Source organism: Jaculus jaculus, chromosome 17, assembly GCF_020740685.1.
Source record: "Jaculus jaculus isolate mJacJac1 chromosome 17, mJacJac1.mat.Y.cur, whole genome shotgun sequence".
In the NCBI taxonomy this organism is placed as follows: Eukaryota; Metazoa; Chordata; class Mammalia; order Rodentia; family Dipodidae; genus Jaculus; species Jaculus jaculus.
The window spans coordinates 53,968,160-53,974,651 of record NC_059118.1 but is presented as its reverse complement, the minus strand read 5'-3'; positions in this window follow the sequence as shown (position 1 = coordinate 53,974,651).

Genomic DNA, 6,492 nt, shown 5'->3' with positions numbered 1-6,492 from the left:
TCACTGAGTTATTGTCTCACATATGTTTTGGGACTACAAGATTAACATACTTGAAAATAGGGTGACATACACAGTAGATGACAAAAATTTGGAGAATGGCTACAAAGTCGCATTAGGAAAAGAGCTGAAAGGGATCAGTGAAATTGGAAGTAGCAGTGCATCTGCTGTAGACGCGACATCAGCCCGCTGTGGCGGGTGCACGCATCTCCGTCTAGCAGGCAGCGTCTCACTGTGGCATCTGAACTGTGGATCCCTGACTGCCCTGCGCGGCCCTGGGCTCATCTGCTTCAGGAGATGCCTGTGGGGTAGAGGATATTCCAGCCAATGCAACTGATGCCTTAACTTACAAGGGAGGTGGTCATAGATCCGAGTCAGTTAACCATTAGTTTGTTCATTTGACACATTTATTGGACACTGTCTAAATTATTACTAGGCCTTGGAACTTTATTAAAACACGAAAATACAGTAAGTTTATTACATACTTAAGGCTTCAGAGTATTAGACTATAGTCCTGGAAAGGTAATAGTCATCAAGTGGGAGTGATCCAAAATTAGGTTAGAAAATATACAAAATCTTGAGATGGAAAGTGCATGGGTAACAGGTCACCAAAGAAGTTAACATTATTCACGCTGTAGCCCACGGGCTCCGTAGGCTCAGTAACTAGCATGAAGACCATTGCATTTGTACCCTAAAACTTGAAGTATGATGAGCTCAGATGGTAATGATTACCTCCACTTAGGTTCTTCAAAGGGAGCTTTGAGGAAAGCCTTTCTAGTTGGAAAAGTACAACGTGACCCGTGTCAAGGCTAGAATGCCGTTTGGCAGGGCTGAACCACCAATAAGGTGGTAAGACATCAGGTTAAAGGCATGTGTGAGCATTCGTGATTATACCACATGTATTTTCCCTGAGAAGGCATAAGTGTCTATTCACCCCAGTTACAGAAGACCCCAAAACAGCAATGGAGGGATTCCATCAGAGTTCAGCTTGTGAAGCAGTTGATTTTATGATAACTCGCATATAGACCATGTTATCTTGCAGCTGTATCTCTGAAGACTTCCAACTTCAGTCAATTTCTAACCTTTTTTCACTTCAGCAGTCCCCAAGACTATATGTAGTCGGGCAGGTAGGGAGGAGAAGGGAGCGGTGACTGGAATACTCTGTGAGCCCCTCCCCCTTTCTAGGCAAGAGTGTCAACGGCTCAGCGCTGCTACTGTTGAGCTACTTGTCACTGTGTTCTATTTCTTTTGCTGACACGACCTGTGACAGGGTATTCTGTGTGGCAGCTCTGCTTCACATCAATGGTCACATCACCCAGGGTAGCTCCACTGTGACAGATGGGGAACCTTGGGTTCTGGGTTTAACTTGATCTTGATGCTCCTCTGCCTTCAGAGCAAACCCTTTTAGTGCAGGGATTCTTGCACAGAAAGCCCTGATTCGTGGAATAGGCGAGAGCAAAGAGAGAACAAAAGCAAAGAATTCAATTTTGTTAATCTTTGTCATGAAAAGAGAAAACTTCAGAAGTGTGGCCAGCCACATTGTGAGGAGCAAGTCAGACAGATTGTCTCCAGCCTGGAGAAGAGTCTAAAAGGGACAAACGGGAGCATGCCAGTTACTCTCCTTGGTGCTTGCTGTACCCCCACACTGGATGAGGAGCAATGTGAGAGAAAGGGACACAACACAGTCCATCGTGGCAGCTTGGTTCAGGTGTCCCCCATAAATTCATGTGTTCGGAATGCTTGATCCCCAGCTGATGGCAATTTGGGAACTGGAACCTTGTCAGAGGTGTGTTTTGGGAGTGGGCTTATGGGTGTTATAGCCAGCTTCCCCTTGCCAACATTTGGCATACTCTCCTGCTGCTGCTGTCCACCTGATATTGTCCAGGAAGTGATGTCCATCTCTGCTCATGCCACATTTTCCCTTGTCATCATGGAGCCTTCCCCTCGAATCTGTTAGCCAAAATAAACCCTTTCATCCCACAAGCTGCTTTTGGTTGGGTGCTTTCTTCCAACAACAAGAAGTTGCCCACAACAGTGGGGAGGCAGGTGACAATGCATCCACCATCAGGTCAGGAAGCAGACTGAGAAAGGAAGGCCTGACCTCCTCACGGTCCTCACACACCACCCTCAAGTGACCCAGGTCCCTCAGTAAAACTCAACATCCTGAAGATTCCACAGCTTTCCAAAACAGTACCACCAGCTGAGGACCAAATGTTCACACATACAGGCATGTTGGGGCATTTCACACTCAAAGCACCACAGGAGAGGACGGAAGTCACGTTTGGCTTTGGATAAGCTGCATGTGAGACGCTTGGGAAAAAGTATGGAGGCCGTTGAAACCTGGGCTGAGTTTTCCACAGGTTGAGAAAAGTGAGGAGAGAGAACCATTGCATTTAACTCATACTTGTCATGACATTAGAGGTCATTTATTGGAGGAGACACAAAAGGGGAGAACAGTGAAACTGAAACCATGGGGACAGAAGACTACAGCTGCCTTTGAGGAGGAAGGTAACAGAAGGGACACGTTCACAGACAGAAACTAAGCCTGAAGACAAGGTGTAAGGCAGCAGCAGAATGGGAGTCCACGTGCCGAGGAAGCCATCACGTGATACCAGGAGCCCCCGGGTCCTCAGAGAGAGGTGCTTTCTCAGAAGCGTCCCTCTGGAGCTGCCATGCCAGGGAGCTGAGTGTGCATGTGACACAGGCTGTAGAAGTGGGAAGTGAAGAAGACGGGACACAAGGAGGCGGGGGCAGAACAGGCACTTGGAAGCACTGACTCCTCACGTGGGCCCACAGGTCACTGGAGCACAGTGGCAGCCTGAATCTCTGGCTTCATGGTGCATTAGTCTCTTTGACATTGGCAAAAGGCACAGAGATAAGTCAGTGTATTTGGCCTTTCTTCTGAGTCACCTTGGATTCCTGGAACAGCAGAACTGCGCAGGACAGGCCCTGCCCCCAGATCCACGAAGGGGAGGCCGCCCCTGGAGCAGAAGTGATCTTCTCATAGGAACATGATTGACCCCCTTAAGCAATGACACGGATGAGAACTTCTTCAGACCCTCTTGCAGAGCCAGAAATGAGACAAAGATCAACCAGACCCCACCCTGATGAAGATTGTTCCTCTGTTCAAACCTGAAGCTCATGTCAATGCCCTGAAAACAGCCTTAGGGGTCACTGGATCCTTTTATGCACCCCTATTCCCAACATGGCCACATTGAATCAACCTCTGCCTTTTGCCACTATTTGTCTGGTGAGGAAAGGCAAAAGTAACTAATTGCCTGAGTCTGGAGGAGCTGGGCTTTTGCCCTAAAACCTCCAGGCACAGGGTCAGGAGGTGTTTGGGTTTTGCGGTTTAGAAGGGTTGGCATAGAAGTAATAAACCGAGAACCCGAACCTTCAAAGCCAAAGAAACCGATGCCGCAGGAAGATGGTCTGTCAAAGACACAGATACAAGACTTGAACACAAAGCTTCTTCCATGCTTGTGCTAAGAATCATAGAGAGTGAGAAGCTAGAGTGTTTTTCTGCCACCCCCATTCTCATACTGTCTCTGTGTGCGGCCACGGGACAGGAGCTCTGTAAAGACAAGGCCTGTATACCAGGAGTTACCTTACAGCCACTAAATACTGGGGATCAGAGGCCTCCAGGGAGAGCCAGCACATGTGGAAAGCCTGACTGCTGTCCCAGAAACAACAGGAGAAAGAAACACCTTGGAGAACACAAGTTTGGGGAAATTTCCAAACTTGGGCACTGAGATAAACACCTGGATACAAGACTGCGCATGCGCCCGAGGAAGGAGGACCACAAAGGACGCAAGCTGGTTACAGCGCAGGATGCACTAGGAAGACTGGAGGCGTGCAGTCTTAACGAGTTTTCATTAGCGTATATCAATTATATAAAATAATGAGTTCCATTGTGACATTTGCACAAAGACATATAATCCACTTTGATCCTGTTTGCTTCCTCTCCACATTGTCTTTTCCCACTGCCCCTGCTCCTCTTCCTCGTCCCAGATAGTTCCTGCTTTTTGCAGAATTTTTACCTAAATTCTTTCTTTTTTTAATATTTTTTTAATTTTTTTGTTTATTTAATTTATTTATTTGAGAGCGACAGAGAGAGAAAGAGGCAGAGAGAGATAGAGAAAGCAAGAATGGGTGCGCCAGGGCCTCCAGCCACTGCAAACGAACTCCAGACGCGTGCGCCCCCTTGTGCATCTGGCTAACATGGGTCCTGGGGAATCGAGCCTCGAACCAGGGTCCTTAGGCTTCACAGGCAAGTGCTTAACCACTAAGCCATCTCTCCAGCCCTAAATTCTTTCTTTATGTGAGAGAAAGAGAAGGAGGGAAAGAGAGAGAATGGGTACAGCAGGGCCTCCAGCCCCTTTAAATGTACTCCAGACACTTGTGCCACTTTGTGCATCTGGCTTATGTGGATCCTGGGGAGCTGAACCTGGGACCTTTGGCTTTGCAGGCAAGCACCTGAACTGCTAAGTCATCTCTCCAGTACTCTAAATTCTCCATACGAGAGAAAACATGATTCTCCTTGTTGAGCATGAGAGTCTCCAGTTTCTAATAGTGTCTGGGCTGTGTGTCCACTTTGATTTGTCTTGGCTTAGTTTTTGGAGACAGGGTTTCATGCATCCCAGGCTGGTTCTGAACTTGCTATATAGCTGAGGCTGGCCTTGAACTCCCTACCCGCCTTCTACCTCTCAAGTACAGGGACTACTGGTACACACCATCATATCCAGCTTGTAATACAATTTTACCAAGCACTGAGGAAATATTCTAAGTGGAGTTTAAGGCAGAATTTAAGACAAACTGTGGCAGTGTATTTCTTATTGTGAAATTCTTAAAGAAATTCTATACCATTTACAAACTATTTCTATTCATATTTGTATGGATGAGTTTATTCTAAAAACTAAAAGATATTAAAGAGTTAGCCCTATGCCTCTTAAAAACAAAACAGTATCAGGACCATGCAAATGACACAGATTTCACACATGTGCCCGTTACTTACAGAAAATGTGCTCTCCAAGCAAAAGCTAAACATCTGTTGGCTATAAAGCTTGCAATAGTGTTAAGGGGGGAAAAAATCTCACAGGGTTAGCTTACCCATCAAGGAGCTATTCTCTTAGTTATAAAAGAAGCACTAAAGAATGTTGGGGAAACAAACAGCTAATTACTAGCACTAAGACCAGAAGTCATATCCACATCCATGTAATTTTGTAGGAATGAAACTAAGTGAGGGAGGGAAGGTTTTTGGAAGAAAAGTTCTTTGTCTTGGAATAAGCATAGACTTTGAGTGATGGAAAGGAAAATGAAGCTTGAGAATGTGAAAGAACCCATAGGTCAAGAGCAAAAAAATATATAAATAAATAATAAGAAGAAACAGAGAGAGAGAGAGAAAGGAAAGAAGAAGAATGAAATAGAAAGAAGGGTGAAAGAAAGGAAGGAAGAGGTAGTTTATAAAGAGACTTGGTTGGAATGAAGATTTTCAGTTTGATTAGATGAGTGTGTAAAGGCTACAATAAGATGTTGGGTTGGTTTACTTATGCCAACATCATTATGCATTTGATTCACTCAGCCTTTTAGTCATTAATTTGAGCCCAGGTTTGTTAGCTCAGCAAATATTCATCAAGCTCCTCGTGTCAGGATTTCTGTTAGAACTAGGGCAGTAGTTCCCAACTGGGGGCGGTTTTGCCCCCCAGGAGACATCAGCAATGCCAGGAGACATTTTTCTAAACTGTCACATTGGAAAAATGGTTAATCTTGACATAAGAAACAAGATCCCACACAACATATTGCAGTGCCTAGGATAACCCCTGCCCCAGCAAAGAATTTCCTGGTCCAAAATGTCAATATCTCTGCTGTCGGAAAACCCTGGGGTACAGGGCAAAGTGTCTGAAGTAAATTCTTTTCCAACCGAGTGAAGTTGAGACCAATCATTCCAGCAACTAGGTTCTAGGACTGAAGGACTTCCAGGACGCTGCAGGAGGACAGCAGACATTGCTGCCTTTGCTGGGGTCAGAAAGTTCTCTCTAAGTTGCATCAGAGTCGTGTGTGTGTGTGTGTGTGTGTGTGTGTGTGTGTGTGTGTGTGTGTATGCCTGCGTACCTAGTGCTGAGTGGAACAGAGACAGGAAGATCACTGGGGCTCACTGGTCAGCCAGTGGACCTGAAAAAACAACAAGGAGAACCAGATTCAGTGAGATTCTGACACAGGGAAAAAAGGTGGAAGGACAATCGAGGACACCTTCTGTCTTCCTCTGGCCTTGGCACGTGTGCACACAGCGCATGTGTATTTGCAAAGACGCACTGAGGTCCCACACAATCTATTCACCACATGTGGTCTAAAGAGCTGACTTCCTGCCAGGCTCTGTTAAGTGTGTGGTCTCTGAGTTTTTAGTAAAGGTAATAGCAAAATGATCCCCTAGCTGAACAGTATCCCTAGAGATGGGAGCCGTCAGGCAACCACCCTGCATTTAAAAGCTCATTTTCA